Source organism: Brienomyrus brachyistius, chromosome 12 (assembly GCF_023856365.1).
Source record: "Brienomyrus brachyistius isolate T26 chromosome 12, BBRACH_0.4, whole genome shotgun sequence".
NCBI lineage: Eukaryota > Metazoa > Chordata > Actinopteri > Osteoglossiformes > Mormyridae > Brienomyrus > Brienomyrus brachyistius.
The window spans coordinates 12,006,959-12,023,120 of record NC_064544.1 but is presented as its reverse complement, the minus strand read 5'-3'; the positions used below and the strand labels follow the sequence as shown (position 1 = coordinate 12,023,120).

General features: G+C 44.1%; 1 protein-coding gene across 1 annotated transcript in view; it reads left to right on the top strand.

The window, feature by feature from the left end:
- The first annotated feature begins 12,161 nt into the window (after positions 1-12,161).
- LOC125704441 (receptor-type tyrosine-protein phosphatase delta-like) overlaps positions 12,162-16,162 on the top strand; it is a 362,466-nt gene continuing 358,465 nt past the window's right edge. The window contains 2 exon segments of the mRNA XM_048969994.1: positions 12,162-12,317; positions 12,465-12,571. The gene's annotated coding sequence lies outside the window, so the exon portion shown is untranslated.

Here is a 16,162-nt window from a genome sequence, read left to right as displayed (position 1 = left end):
ATTACAGAAGTAGATTATTTTTAGAAAGATTATTTGACAAGTAGGGAACATCGGCGCGCGCGGAACAGTCTCGAGTTTTTCCCTTCCTGAGTTATGACAGTTGACCCTGTCTCTTGAAACCCACACGACCTGTCAAGAGTCAACCTGCCCCCCCCCCCCCCTCCCCCGAACCCAGCTCCCAGCTTGTGTGGGCATGACAGTGGCTTTCAAGTCCCAGAGAGAGCAGGCAGGATCCTACCGAGCGCACTCCCCGCTGAGAGCATGCAGCCAATCAGGGTTAGAGAGCGCCGGTGTGTGCCTTTGCTTACCCAGAGCAGTGCCCTGATTTCTCCTGATGAGTTTTTACTCCTCCGCTGTCCCTCGTCCTTCACGGCCGACGTTCCCTTAAATCACGCGGCTTCCATTCCTCTGCGCACTCACACGCAAGGCAGTCGTCACTATGAGGAAACTCTTTCAAGAGCCGCATGGTGCAAGATGACAGAAGCTTGATTTCCGGCACAAATTTTTTTACAAGTTATCTGGCTCAACTTCCAGAGCAATGTGGACAGCTGTCATCATGTCACTTTTATTAAAAGAATGAAAGATTTATTTTTTTTCCCCCGCACCTGGAGACAAAAATGGTCTAAGAAGTATGAAGCCTGGCATTGTATATATTTAAGCTTTATGGAGCCCATAAAGGATCCTGTCATCAATCTTGACTTCACAGAGGGTCATTCCGGGAACAAGAAAATGGTCACACGCACCAAAAATAATGAAGCCGTATCAGTGGTTTCACTCCTTGTATTATCCATCATGTGACTGTCTTAATATCCTGTGATTTCCAGACTGGTTTTCTGTTTGTTTATTTCCAACCTGGACCAGTTTCCCATTCCACTGTCCTCCTGTGCTTTCTACCTTTTTCCACTTGTTACTTTGGAATTCCTGCTCTTTTTCCCCCCTACAGAATATATACAGTATGCAACAGGAAAGTAATAACTTCAATAAAATGATTAATTGCAGGTCCAAAAACCTATTCTGTCATGGTGATTGTTTTATCTTTCTCTCTCGGACAATTTTTTTTCTATCCATTAACTTATTGAGTAGGAAATATTGACATCCCTGGGGAATACGGACAAATAGGGTATTTCAGACTGTTTATATGACAGCTTATGTTTGTGTATATACAGGTAAACAGAAGAGCATTTTTATATTTTCAAGCCTTTTTGTTGAGGTGGAAAACAACATAGAGAAACGTGTGCCTATGGCGTGCGCTGGTCGGGATTTCCTTTCCCATTAATGCATTTCTGAAATTCCCATGACAAGCCATTGAATTCCTGCTTTTGGGCTCCCAGTTCATGAGAATCCCAACGTGACACTTTGAGTGTGAGAGAAATGAGAGACGGCCAAAGCTCTTACTCCTGGTCAGGCTGGAGCCAGCCCTTCCTCAGCCACATGGAGAGGCACTGGAGTGCTGCATGGCCTTGAGGTGACGGGACACCCGCACTTCCTGCAAATACAACACCATCACAGTCTTATCATTACCTCGACCACTCCGCTTCACAGAGGAATAAGGACCTGATTGGCTACCCCTTCCTGCTGCTCTCATGGTTTTTCAGGTAACGTTAACGCATGTTTTGGCAAAATCATACTTCCTATTTGTGCATAAACTGGAAGGATGTATCGACTGGTGGGTTAGGAGACAATGTCTCTGATCTGAAGGTTGCTAGTTCGAATCCCAGGTTGGGCAGAACATTTTCAGCATCAGGCCCTTGAGCCAGGCCTTCATCCCAGAGACACTGGGACCTTTCCATCTCAATTGTAAATTGCTTTAAATAAAATGCTATGCTTAATTATTAAAGGAAATAAAGCTAACAGCTTCGTAAAGTGTCTTAAAAGGGATTTGGCAACCGCAAATCTCCACATCAGTATCTATCTGCATTGGAGAAGATTTGGTAACACTTTACTTAATGCTGTCATCTATAATGCAAGTCATAATGCGTTATAATTGTCGGTATCATAGTTAATAAAGCATTACAGCATCTGCTATTGACAGTCATAAGGCATCATGGAGTTGATTATAATACTTCATAAGAACCAATAAAACTCTCGTTTATAATGCATTTTAGATACCCTCATAATGTATTATAACGGTCGGTACTAGAATTAAGGATGCTTTGTATTGCGTTATATAGGTATATATAGTGCATTATAGATGATAGCTTCATAAAGCATTCATGATGCATAACAAACATAGCTGTAATGTGTTATGCCTTTTTTTATAAATATTCATAGCCATGTTTATAATGCTTTACGAATGCATTATACTGTGTTATGTATGTGTTCTTAGATTCTTATAGCCTTGGTATTCATAGAAAATGTTACTGAATGGTTCATCGTCTGAACATGAGAAGTTCCATCATTTGTTGTTTTGTAGCTGGTGGTGTCTCACTGTCTCACCACAATCTCCACAACCTACAATAAATTCTCAGTTGAGAATCAGTTGATTGATCTGATGCCTATAATAGATACAGCATATAGTAAATGTATTTTTCATGATTTTGAAAGCTTACAGTGTCTACCGAGCCTTGCGGATGACAGCATGTTTGAGTACACCTCTGTCATCACAACATAAATGGCACACAAGCGGATGAGAGCGACCACTTTGTATCTATTATCTATTTGTGTCTTGCCCCCTACAAGGGGGACTTAAACCACAGCAGAAAGAACAACCACCCCCCCCAAAACCATAACAAACTGTGGGAAACAAGCATTTAGACCTTTATTTTTCTTTAGGTGTGTTCATTGGCTGGCTGATAATGTGGTGAAATACGATGACAGGGTGAAAGACAATGCGATACATACAATTCTGGGTAACACTTTACTAGAGGGGCCGCAAATAATGCAGTAGTACTATACTCTTACTTAATGTATTAATTAACCATAAACTAAATGTTAGTTACATACTGATCCCGAGATCATTCATCGTTAATCAGTCATCACGGTTTATGTGTTTCACCCAGTTTTTGTTCATGATTTGTAATTGAGTAGTAACTGAGTTACTAGGTTACTTGTGCTCCCTCGAGTAAAGTGTTAGCAAAATTTGTTATGTAGGTATAAATATTACAGACGTATAAAATAATATTATAGGGTTTTTTTTCTTTAAAAATATACATTTCTAGGAGATGCATTTGTCCAACTGACTGCAAAGTGAGGAATGCTTGAGGGCAGAGGTCAGAGGTCAGGGTCAGCCAGCATCCAGTTCCCCTGCGGCAGTTGGCGTTCAGAGCCTTGCTCAAGGGCCTAACTGCGATACGATTACTCTGCCAGCAAAAGGGTTTGAACCTAACACTGTACAGACGACGGTTGCTAACCTAATGAGCTAAGAACACTTGGGAGACGACTGAGTAAAGTCTAACTTCCTTCCACGCTTTCACAACAACCCACCACTGCATGCGATGAGAGTAACTGTGACCAGCGATCATACTGTACGTGTATAGCAGAGAAGAGTCCAAACCGAATCCTTTGGCCTTTGCGCTTATGAAACGGAAGCTTTAAAGCTTTAAGGTCTGCCAGCCATCTGCTGCTTACTTTAGATCCCAGCAGTGGATCAACCAGTGTGAACGTTAGGGGTTAGAGTGACAGAGAAAATGAGACGGTTCGTATACCTCAGGCACATCCAGGTTACAGTATGTCACATGTACAGTAGCGTGCGCCGATTTCACCCTGTACACCGAGTGCACTCCTTGCAGGGATCTGCCACAGAACATCACTCCTGGGCTCCAACTCACAGGGTATCACATAAAGGCAGCGCGTAAGATGTGGCATGGGCTCATAACCTGTACATTGCCCGTTCTATCCCCAGACAGACCTCTGTTCTGCACAGACACTGCACATGGAATGCAAGTGCTAAGTGCAGCCAAAGCTGATTCTAAGCAGCTCTTTTTGTGACAGAATATAGTAAAATAGCAAAAGCATCAATATTTAATGCAGTGGTACACAGTCTTGCCGTCAATTCGTAAACAATTATACAGGTCCTTAAATAATTAAAAACAATTTCACCAGATAATCTTAAGACGTTCACTAACATCTGTGATGTTATTGAAATAGAAATTTTTGAGCTAATTCAAATTACATGATTAATATCTTTGATTTGATGTAGTATTGAACAGAGGGAGAAAACAGATAAGAATGCTTCCCTATGGATTATGCATTGCGTGCCTGTGATTTAACTTTGCTCATTGTAAACTTTGAATTATTTTTTCGGCTTTGTGGAAAGCAGCACTTCGGAGCAGTTAGCCTGATTGACAGTGGGCTGTACAAAAGAAAACTGTACCGATTCCCTTGATGAAAAACAACCACTATAATACTGAACAGATCCAAGACAAGGGGATGTTAATTTATTAAATGTATCGTGAAATCGTTGTCTGTGTCACTGAATCTAATAATTACCAGTTTACCTCTCTCTCTGTCATGCTCTTAGTTAATGAACATACATCTGCCGGACATGTAACCTTGATTTGCACAGCACTGCTCTCTTACACTTCGGGACTGTAATTTGTCAGTACATTAGTTAGTGTGTAATATATTTCAGTTCTGCGTGTGAAGGAGGGTCGACTGCATTTGATTGCCCCCCCCCCCCCCCCCCGTGATTCCTGTTTATGACCCCTCACTTTATTTTATGGCACTTGCTGTATTTGTAATAACGCAGTTTGCAGGCACAGCGGTGCTCGAAAGTTAGTGAATCCGGTAGAATTTTCCCCGATAAATGACAAAGCGTCCTGTTTTATTGTGCAATTTGTTGAATTTTCTTCCCGTATTCTAACTTTAGAACTTTAGATCTCATCACATTTTAGGTCATGTTTGCGCAGAAAGAAAATTCTATAGGGTTTACTAACTTTCTTGCATGTTCTTTTGCCTGCTTAAGTAAATGTTAGTGTACGTGTTAAGAAAAAAAAACTATTAGAAATTCAAACATGATGCACTGTTTACATAAATAGTTATTTTTCGGCACTAGTGCAGCAAAACAGACTGAAATGACACCTGTGCACAGACTCCTGACATTTAAATCTGAGGGTGAGAAGAAAACAAGCGGCTGACAAGATCATCCCAGCTAATTGGATCAATGGCACATTTGGCATCAAAGACGGCGATTCCTCCACGGGAGCAGGCTGTGATGAAAGAGTCTGTCCGTCTACCTGTTCTCCATCCCGCATGTCCTGCTGGTGCTCACGTGCATGATGAATACCTGGGAAGCTCACTGCAAATATTTTCATTTAAAGTTTATCCTATTACCACTTCATTATTTTTGCAGGTTTTGTCAATGCTATGTTCGCTCTTCGGATGAAGGGGTTGTATATTGATGTTTAGCTATGCTTTATAATTGCTGTGCTTGAAAATATCACATGGTACAGGAAACTTCTATCGTGTGTGGAGCGGGAGTTTAACTTAAAGAAATATGTTTTGAGGGTAGCACAAAAAAAAGATTGGTTCAGAGACATAACCAATCAGATTGTAGAGGAGGTGGTTTCAAGCAACTAAAGTAGGCAGGACTAAGATATCTGATTGGTTGGTCCCGCTTCATCTAGTTGCCACCTTCTCTACAATCTGACTGGATATCTCACTTAACCAATCATATTTCGTCCTGCCCTCTGAACATTTTTTGTGGAAGTAAAACTCCCATCAGCATAAAGCTCAGCTTGGAGGAAACTGCAGCATTATCTTCTGGTTTATTACTAATAGTGTTTTTAATCCCAGCCCTAGACCTGATATTCTGCATTAGCCTGGAAAATTTTCTTTGGCTTGGAGCCAAATCTCCTGACTTGGGTTATCACCATCATAAACCGGGAAATGGTCATGTAGATTGGGTGGAAGTGAGTTTCCGTAAACAGCAGTCAACCAAACCGAAGTGGCTTGTTTCGTACGCTATCAGCTATCTTAAATTTCAGCTGCCTGAGGGCAGTCTAAACAACCGCAAGCTTCACTCCACCATAGTGTACATATCCGGTGTCCTCACCTTTCTCCCAAGTGCCTGTGATCAAAGACAGCATCGCGAGGAGCGTGTCTGTTATAACGGGGCCAGTTTTATTACGCGGTAATGGAAATAAGATGATATGATTTAAAATGAGAACGGCGTGATGTACAGCTTCCGATTTATGAGGCACATGGGAAATTGTCATGTGTTTTATCTCCGTCCAAGAATCTCATGTAACAAGTGATTAATTGGTGTTCCTATCCGAATGAGAATGGGCGCTAAATTGCCACATGAATGATACTGAAAACAATATTTCAGCAAAGCGCCAAGGATCGGTTTTATTTATGAGGGAACTATTTAATTATTTATTCTAAAATACTGTGTATGCAGGTTGGGATGTACATTCAGTCGTGTATCACATTTCACCCTGATTCCCTCCAAATTTATCTGTCTAATCCAACTCACCAGTGCGCATTGGCAATCAGAGTTAAATGCACTTTCCACTTGCCGTGTGGCTCATGACCTTCTTGGTAGGTCATTGGTATACCACCCAGGACTAGTGACCGGAGGGACACGCCCCTTTAGGAAGTGACATCGCGCTTGGCTTCAGACTACACGGCAGCCCTGCCCTACCTGTCCCACTGCGGCTAAAACCCATCATTTTTCAGAAAACCGCTTATGCGATCACACGTCATGAACTGTGGTATGCCTCTGACGATGCACTAGTCAGTCACGCGGTGTGCACTGTCACACACACTCACACACATGCGTGCCTTCACTCTTTTATAGGCAATTCAGCGTGACCGGTTCACTCGAACTACACATTTTCAGGATTGAGGGTGGGTATACGACAGAACCTCGAATAAACTCATGTGAAGATGCAAAGAAACAGGTCTGATCTGCTGGAACAAACTGTTTTCACATCCTTGACGCTGCCCTTTTCAGCTCTGCCGACAGGTCCGTCGACCGTACCAGAATCAGATTTTTGCATTCCTCGCTTTTCATCTCATGTCATGTGATCGACAGCTTAATTCTCATATTTCAACATACACGTCCAAGTTGGTGCAAATCTCATTAAAAACACGTAAAAAGCCATCGGCGTCCCCTCCTTTCTACCAAAGTGTGGCATCAAGGCCAATTTTGAATCGTTAACCGCCGGCCTGAAATGAAAGACCATCAATAGGCTTAATATTTGCAGCCGGGCAGAAACATTGGAGTGTGTGGTGAAAACGGAGCCGTGCTTTCACAGATAAGGAAGCTGACTCATTCATTTCGGAGGGAGGGCACTTCACACACAAGTGGTCAATGAGCCCATACTTCCTCCCTTCTTGGAAGTTTTATGTGACTGGTACCCCGCAGTAGTTCCTTTCATTCATTCGCTGAGACGTCAGACGTTCAAGAGGCCCCTGATCTCATCATCATTACTGTGTTTCTGTTTTTTTTCTGTGCATGCCTTGACGTTTGTGAGATTCAGGAGCAGAGAATTAATAACGATAATCACACACCCTTGGTAAGTGAATGCTGAGCTGCTCCTCCGCAGGCAATCATATTAATTTGCGAATATCAAGATACGTTTGAGAGGAAAACACAGCACGGTCGAAAGTCAATCTTAACGAGCATTAAACAATCGAAAGGGCAGATAGAGATCTGGTCAACACGTCTAACTTAGTGGGCCAAATGTTGAGCTTGACAGTTAGTTAATAAAAGTGTCGGCAGCCACGCGATCCATCTGAGAAACGTGCGCGAGGCTAATGACTTCATCGAGAGCAAGATCTGTCACGCAACGGTGACATTTGATACCCTCAAACGAACAAGTGCATGTATCAGAGGCAGGAATGAGCGATTCATACATCATGGAGCAGCAGGGCTGTCACTTTGTGCATGAATGTTAATTTTCCTTGCTGATGTTTGGGAGGATGACTTTGAGCATATCACTCGCGTTGTAGAATTTACGCTATGTGGGTGTGGCTAGTCGCCACTGCTGTTAATAATTTTACGCAATTAATAAATGTCTAATTTGTCCCAGCTACTGTGCACAGCTTTTCAGCTCTGCAGTTTTTATTTTATATACAAAAACCATTTTGGTTTGAGACGACGCTAATTCCTTCAACGTACCGCTGGAAGGTATTTCAGAACACAAAAGATTACAGGAGGGATTACAATAGGATCCAGATATGGCACATTAAAAAGCATTCATTCACCATGGAAACATATGCAAATTGTATTGTAGAATGATCAAACAAAATTAAAAACAAAAAAACAGAACATAATATCACTGTGTGACATATTTATTGATGGGCCTGCAGTCGAGTCAGTTATGATGCGTGCATCTTCTACATCAATGTCAAATACACCTGTATTTCCTGCTCCCATTTGACGGTTGTTGACAGAACTTTGATCTGCACCTTTGGAGGTGAGACATTTCGATTTTCACCCGAAGTCCCCCCCCCACCTTGCCCAAACTCCCGCACTTGAAAGACTGTACCTCGTTTTTACGTCAGTGTTTCCCGCTTTATGTCTCCTTGACTATGATGTCAAACGTGTGGTTGCTCTTAATCATTTCCTCGTAGATAATACACTTACGTTCTGTTATGACTCTAATACCCTTTAAAAATAACATCACTGCGGGGTGAAACTAAGCCTTGGCATGTGGCGGCTTTGTAGTCATAAAGGACACATCCCAGTAAAAACAAAACACAAACGCTCTTATCAGTGCAGCGCAGTGTCAGAGAACGTGCGAAGGGGAAAGGAAACCGCCGAGTTTGTATGTTGAGCGTTTCTTGTGTCGGCGTGTGACACACCTGGACAGTTAAGTATCTGTGGGGAAACCTGGAATTCAAATGCAATCAAACATCACAGATTCGCAGGGACTCGCCGGGAGGGGCTGTGGTTAGTCATCAGTGATTTTAGATTATGGGGGCAATGATGGACGGAGGACAGACTACTCAGATGGCATTTGAAAATGGGAGGTTAAGTAAGATGAAAATGTTGCCTGACATTAATATGCTGGCCTCGTCACAAGGAGATAAACAAATCTACGGCCGCCTGCCACACAGACGCACATTTACATGGGTCATTATCGCCATGGAAGCGTTCCTTGATGAACACAGTTAATATGCAAATCGAAATTGTATATGGATGCATTCACAAGGTGGCCTTATTGATAAATGCAGTGCTAGTTAGAGTTTGAGCAGAGTTTTTGCGCTTTTCCTTAAGGGGTGAATATAAACTCTTTGTACAGCAATATCCACTAGTCGTGGGACTCGGACAAATTTATACATTCATAAGTGATAAAAGAGACCAAAAAAGGGTAAAAGCAAAAATAACTCAATAATCCAGTGACTGCTGCACTAAGGCGCAATTTTTATTTTGCACTGCATGCTGCGTGAGTTTGCATTTACTCACAGATGGGGTGAAGGATGCTTGGAACCAGATAATGTGCAAAAAGCTAAATATTGATATTATTGGGTATAATAACCAGTAGTTTAATTCCTTGGCTAGTTGAATGTGAACCTAATTAGCTGCATGAGCATCATCCCTCTTACCTCTTGCTGGTATATCAGGACTCAGAGTACAACAGGTAGCGTACTGTGCTAACAACACAAAGCTTGTAGATTCAGATCTTAGGGAGCACATATAAATCGTAACCCTTCCCTCCACCATAAGTCACAATGGATAAAAAGCGAAAAGCATGTCAAATCGGTGCAATCCAACACACTTTAGCATTTTCAGGCATTTTTTTTAATTAATTGATCTTCCATTGGTTGTATGGGGTTGCACTTCACAATCTCATTGTAGTGGAACACTACATGACATTAATTAGGTGTTAAATATAGCGACAAAGTACAATCACGGCATTAAGAGAATCGTTCATCCTGCAAATCAAATACAAGGTAACCCAAGTTTAGGCTCCAAATTTTACCAGTACTAGTTGTAAGGTCCTGTCATCCTTATCAAAGACCCTTCGGATTACCACAAGCAGAGAGGCACAAGTGTGACATGTAGTCCCAAATCCATAGCAGTGGATCACAGCAATCTATCACTGCAACTGTACAGAATTCTTAGGAGAAAAAAAAAAAAAGAAAACAGAAAGTTTGCTCAAATCTCTTTCCGTGTTTCACAGAGGGCCAGTAATAAGGTTTGGCTTTTTGAAAATTGATCTTCCGCAGTTTGTCTGATAGCTACCATCATTTCACCTCGGGCGAGGCTCCTGAAAGGTTAGGCTTCTAATCTAGTGTGAGCTTGTGATGAAAGTGCCGAGGTCTGACATCTCCACCAAGCCTCACCTTCCCGGCTCTAAACACCGAGGAATCAACGGCGCGGAAATCAAAGCCGGGAGGAACGTGCCTTGCACTTCTCCCCCCGCACTGCGAGGAACTCAGCGCTTGTCGTTTCTTAGTAAGCTGGAGTAAACACACGCGTCCCGCCTTAGGAGATGCCATAGGAGTGACTGTCGGGACAAACTACGAGGTTAACGCTGTTCCGGGGCCAAGGGCGGGACGCGTGCTGTGAACTACCTGCGTTCGCCTACAGGTGGAAAGGGAACGCGTTAAGGTCGGCCGTCCGCGTTCCACCACGCCGCAGCAGGCCATCTTTCGCCCTCGCGCTACCGCCGGCTTTTTGAAACGACACTTAATGCCGCACCCCCCGCCCCCGAGAAACAAGGCTAAGTGTGAAATCTTGTTTGCAGCAATGGAGCGAGAGGATCTCGGTGCTCTGTGGGCTGACAGGAGGAGGCAGCAGACATGGACAGTTCATGTTGTTTTTTAGCATGCAGAAAATTAGGTACGGAAAAAATGTTACTCAAACTGCACGCCTGACCATCCATTCATCCATCCATCCATCCATTCATCCATCCACTAATCCAGTACGGGGTCATAGAGGGTTGGTGAGAGTCTATGGGTCCAGCTTGGACAGGATGCCCATCCATTGAAGGGCACAGAAGTATTAAAAATTACACACCCTGGGCTTTTTATGGCAGGGGCTATTCTAGGATGTTTTTTTAAGGTGGGGAACAAAAGAGGGGCATAGAGAGGGGCGGGTCCACTTTATCATTGGCCAACGATATGTTATGAATCGTGAGTGACAAGGGAAGGGGCACTCTGGGGGCCAATCAGCCTTCAGCTGGAGCTAGTGCCCCTGAGGAACCATCCCTGTACACACCATACTGTTATAATCACCAATTCTCCTGACTGCTTGTCTTCTGACTGCCAGAGGAAACCAGAGTACCCAGAGGAAGCCAGCAAAACATGAGGAACACATGCAAATTCCACACACGCAGTGTGGGTGGGAGAGGAACCTAGAGGCAGGGGGTGTCAGGCACCAGACCAACGCCATGCCATTAACAGAGCTGGCATCTCTGAATTGCCCATAGCGTGTAACTGTATGCGTGCCCGGTGACAGACTGGCATCCTGTCCAGGGTGCCCCTTCTGAAATATGTTTTCTAGAATAAGCTTCTCTCCCACTGAGACCATGTACTGCTTAAGCAGTGTTAGAAGTTGCATGGATACTCCCAGACTGCTTTAAAACTCTGCATTCAAATAACATAATTTCTTTTTCAGATTGCTCCCCCGCCATTTAACTATATGCATATAACTTCCACATTAACAGTTTTGACTTTTGTATACTGTCACGTATTGGACCAAACAATCATAAAAAGTAATTCTATCAACTCAAAGTGATTAATCATTGTCGCAATTGCGTTTTACTTGGCGAACTGGAGGTAATTGCAGATTCACCTACGCTTGACTGGAATTGTGCAATATAGTTTTTAGAGAACGCGTAGTTCTAAATTCCTTAACATAGAAGTATAGTGATACACCATCTCCCGGTCTCCTCGCATGGTGAAAGGGGCGCAAGGTTAAACTGGAAGCATGGGCACTTTGGCAAGCAGAATATCAGCTAAATGCCAAGGCTTATAGCGATGCTGGACGGCGAGCCGCCGTCAGATTACGCTTTAAAGCGTTACTAATTCCGCACCATAGATCACATTTCCGGGCAACAGCCCAAAGACAACTGTCTCCCCTGCTAATTACCGGTGGTCGCTGTGTCAGCAGGAGGGGAAAAAAAAGATAAGGATGCGTTTATTGCCGGCCATCAAGCGGCCCGGGAGGGAAATGCAGGTATGCGAGCGCGTCCCCCAGCCCATCGGCCGGTGTCGCTCGCTCGCTCGCATCCTCTCTCTCCCTCTTCCCTCCCTCCTTCCCCCGCGTCTCTCTCGCTTCTCCACCTCCGCTAGCGGCAGTGCGATCTGACAGCGGCTCCGCGTCTCTCCAAAGAAAAGCTCCGCTCTTCACTTTTTTTCCGCCCATCGCACCCTCCCTCCCTCATTATCTCCGCCGACGGCTCGGAGGACGGTGCGCGCAGGTAGCAACTCTCCTTGCCGATGATTTTTGTTCTTTAATTTTTTGCAGATTTTTAAAATGACTTACTGAAACATTTGCACTTTTTTAGGGGGGTGGGGGGGGATGCACGATGCATTGCTGATGATGTGCATGACATTTTCTCTTGCAGTTCATTTGGGGCCTGGGTCTGGAATAAGAAAGCATTGCTGTTTCTGACTAGAGAGAAGAAAGATTGACTCCTCTGGATTTCCAAAGAGATGTGATCCGTACGCCTTGGTGAGTAAGTGCTGGGCACAGCCGATGCCCCTGCCGTAAGTGTGCCCAGGCTGGCACTGCCAGCCTCTCTTACACCCCTTTGTTATTAAACCTTAGTTTCCGAAGCAAACCGCTTGTTTAATACTCAGCGTTTGGAGCGTTTTTCGATGCCACCGTTTTCAGCGCCGTAAATGCAATACTTTGGCTGGCTTTTGGAAGTACTAAACCTAGACTTTTTGCCTCATCGCTTGCAAAGAGCGAAGTTTTCTTTAAAATCCGTTTTCGTTTATTAAATCTCATGACACCGACTGTAATGTGCTGTAGGCGTAAATTCCCCGGAATGTGAAACGTAGTATGATGAAATGCAGCTGGTGCCGTTTTTAAAATGAAGTTTGTTCCTTTTGCTGTACATATATCAATAGGGAAGTAAGGTATTATAAATTCGGATGAGTTACGACTTGACGTGTAGTAAATGGGCAAAAGCCCGGCGTTAATTCACAGTAAGCAATTGCAGTACGCTTTTTTTTTACTTGTTTGTCCTGATGTTGACGTAATTTGATTGCACGAAAATTGAAGATTTCCGTTTGCTTATTGACACATGCTTTGTGACGTGGTAATGGGGCAATTGTCACGATTCTGCAGAGTTTTGGCACCCAACTAAAATGGGTATCTTTTTCCCATTCTCATCGCCCTACATCTAATTTCCACGTGGTGACGCTAAGTTTTGGGGCGCCTTAATGGGGAAACTTTTGGGGAAGTTGTTGGCGTCTCATTGGACAGGTTCATTTATTGGCAGGTTGGGGTGAGGCGGTATCTTGCCGTGATGGGTTGTTCTCTCTTGGCCAATGATGTCATATCTCACCAATCGCAGTACTTCCATTGGTGCTCCTCCCTGCCTCATTTGCATTTTTGTTTTCCCAGAGTAATGAGTTGGAGCATTACAAAAAACAGACCTGTGAATATGCCCCATGACAAATAAATCTATCTTCCCCAACCCAATGATATAAAAATAATTAAATAGCTGCTCCCTCAGTATAAAACATGGTGTCTGTGCAGAGATTCCCCAGTGTGTATGTGTGCCAGGATTGAGATTCATACTGGGAGGAATTTCTTGTTCCTTGATGGTGCCTTTAACTCTTCAGGAACACACAGTAGCTGCTTCATTTACTGCGGTAATGGTACAGGACCCCTTTTGCATTAGAAACGCAGTTAATTTTTTTAAATAGCGTTTCTTGGATTTTGTAGATTTTCGAATCCAATTAGGCTTGTTCTTCAGACCTTTGAGACCTTAGAAGAACGATAGCTCTGCATGGAAGTTTTCCAGAACTTATGCTGCCGACGGCTGGAAGATGCGGTAAAGCGATAGCAGGAATGCTGCACACACATTTTAAAATGTGACCATTTCATTTTTAAGTTTGTGTTAGGGCTGAGACAAGGCTCAGTGACCGGCGTATCCTTTGTCTTGCTGTCACTGCTTTGTAGGTGCGGCATCCTTTTGTCTTTAGGGGGCGGTCTGCCATTATCCACTTCACATTTAACCCGGCAGGGTTAACGAGGGCCTGCTTGACTTAATGACGATGCCTCCAACATCACGCTGGATGGGACTCAACCCGAATGGGCATTTTTTGCAGTGCCACAGACGTGATTTAATGAGAGATCATGCAAGCATTTTCTTTTTTATGAGCAGAGAAAGCGGACTATGTTGCATTCCTATTAAATCATTTTTTTTTAAATCCCACAAGCTTGTGAAAGGGATGCTTTTTCTCCATTCTTCGGACATAAAATGAGTAGTGGTTTCGACAATCTTAAAAAGGATTCCGTTCCCGCTATTAAAATTAACTTCTATTATTCTAAATGTGTAAATCTCCCTTTGCCCCAGAACTGGAAGAATAAGATGATCTGAAGTGGTTTATTTCATGTTATTTTTTTTTTACGCCTCCCCACCCCCCGCCTCAGTCAGGAAGCTCTGTGGACATGTGCTGGATCATCTCGGAATCACGCCCACACTGTGCCGCGCACACTCACTCCACTATCCAGCTTTATATATGATATCCCGGTCAGTAATTTTTTAATGGAAGTTCAAGGCCAAATGTGAGTTGGCTGACTGAGTAGAGTGGTGATTCCCCTGTGCGCACGGCTTAATGTGATGTGAAGAGATGGCCGGTTAGTCCTGCCAGGGGGTGGGCGAGGATGGGGGGGGGGGGGGGGGGGGGGGTAAACCGCGGAGGTGCTTCCTGTCATGCGTCCGGTCCCTCAGTAGGGGGAGCTGCAGCGGAGTCATCTCAGCTGGTCCCAGTGACTGTTTCTTGGAAACGGTGCCTGTTTCCTAAATTTGTTATTTTCCAGCAATCTATTTATTTATTTGTTTATTCATTTTTGTGTTCTGGTTGCCCAGATAGAAATGCCCCCCCCCCTTCCTGCTCCATCCCGCTGCATGAGCGCCTGAAAGGTCTTTCTGTTCTCCTCCCTCCTCCCCCACCGATGGCCGTCTTGAATCTCGTCTCCCTGCACGCCGGTGCTTTGGCCTGCTCCGTATCTTCTAAGCTGTTTCATTACAGCATAATGTACCTGTTCACCCTCCTGGGGGGTCAGCTTGGTAATTGTAGTTTATGAAATACTTTTCTGAGACGTAATCAGGCCGCAGCTGAGTGATCGTAGTGCTTTGTTGTAACAAAGGCTTAAACCGGTCCAGTATTTTTATACTCCTTGTGGTGAACCCCAGGTCTGCATATCAGAGAATCGAATCCTACATAATTCCATAACAATTTCAACAGAGAGGCTTCTTTTGTAGTTGTTTTTTTATGTCAGTTTTGCTGGGGTTTCTTGACCTGGCAGTGAACCAGCTTCTCTGACGATGCTTCCAGGTACCATAACTGACACGCAGAAAGATGCAGTTCCATTCCAGGCTGTGAACCCAACAGAATGCATAGCTGTGAGCCTGTTCGCGCGCGCAGCCGACCCTGCCTCGCTCCCGAGATATTCTCAGCGAGCCAGCATGCATCGTGTCTGGGCTCACAGCACTGTAGTGATGGAGTGTGACCCAGCTGGGGACGAGATGGACGTCCAAAGATAACCTGCATGATGTCACTGGGCCTTGAAGCGGCTGTCTCACCATGTAAGACACCGCTGGCCCCGGCCAAGTGTTGGCCGGGGTGTGATGTCATAGCAGGTCCGCAGAGAGAGAGAGTGAGCAGTGCTAAATTAGTATGTACTACATTTCAGGTAGCTTGGACCCTTCCAAGAAATATCCATTACTTTTTTTCTGGGAAACACACCTTGATTACAGAACAAACCTCATTAAAACGCATACAATGCCCCCCCCCGCCGCCCCCCGGCACTCTTATAATTAGGCTGAAGTGAGTGTTAATTAGATAAACCTGCCATACAAGACTTTCAGAAATTTCCATTCATCCTGAAATATAATGTTTCTCCATGGCGGTGTGAAGGTATGAAACTCCCCTACCTTACCGCTTTCCACTTTACGCTGGAAATATTGTCATTTGGTGCGATTCCTGTTGAATTTAAATATTATGAAAGTTAACTCCAGCCTAAAGCACGTCCCCCCCCACTGCTCTACAGTAAGGACACCAGTCTCTGTTTTTTTCTCCTCGC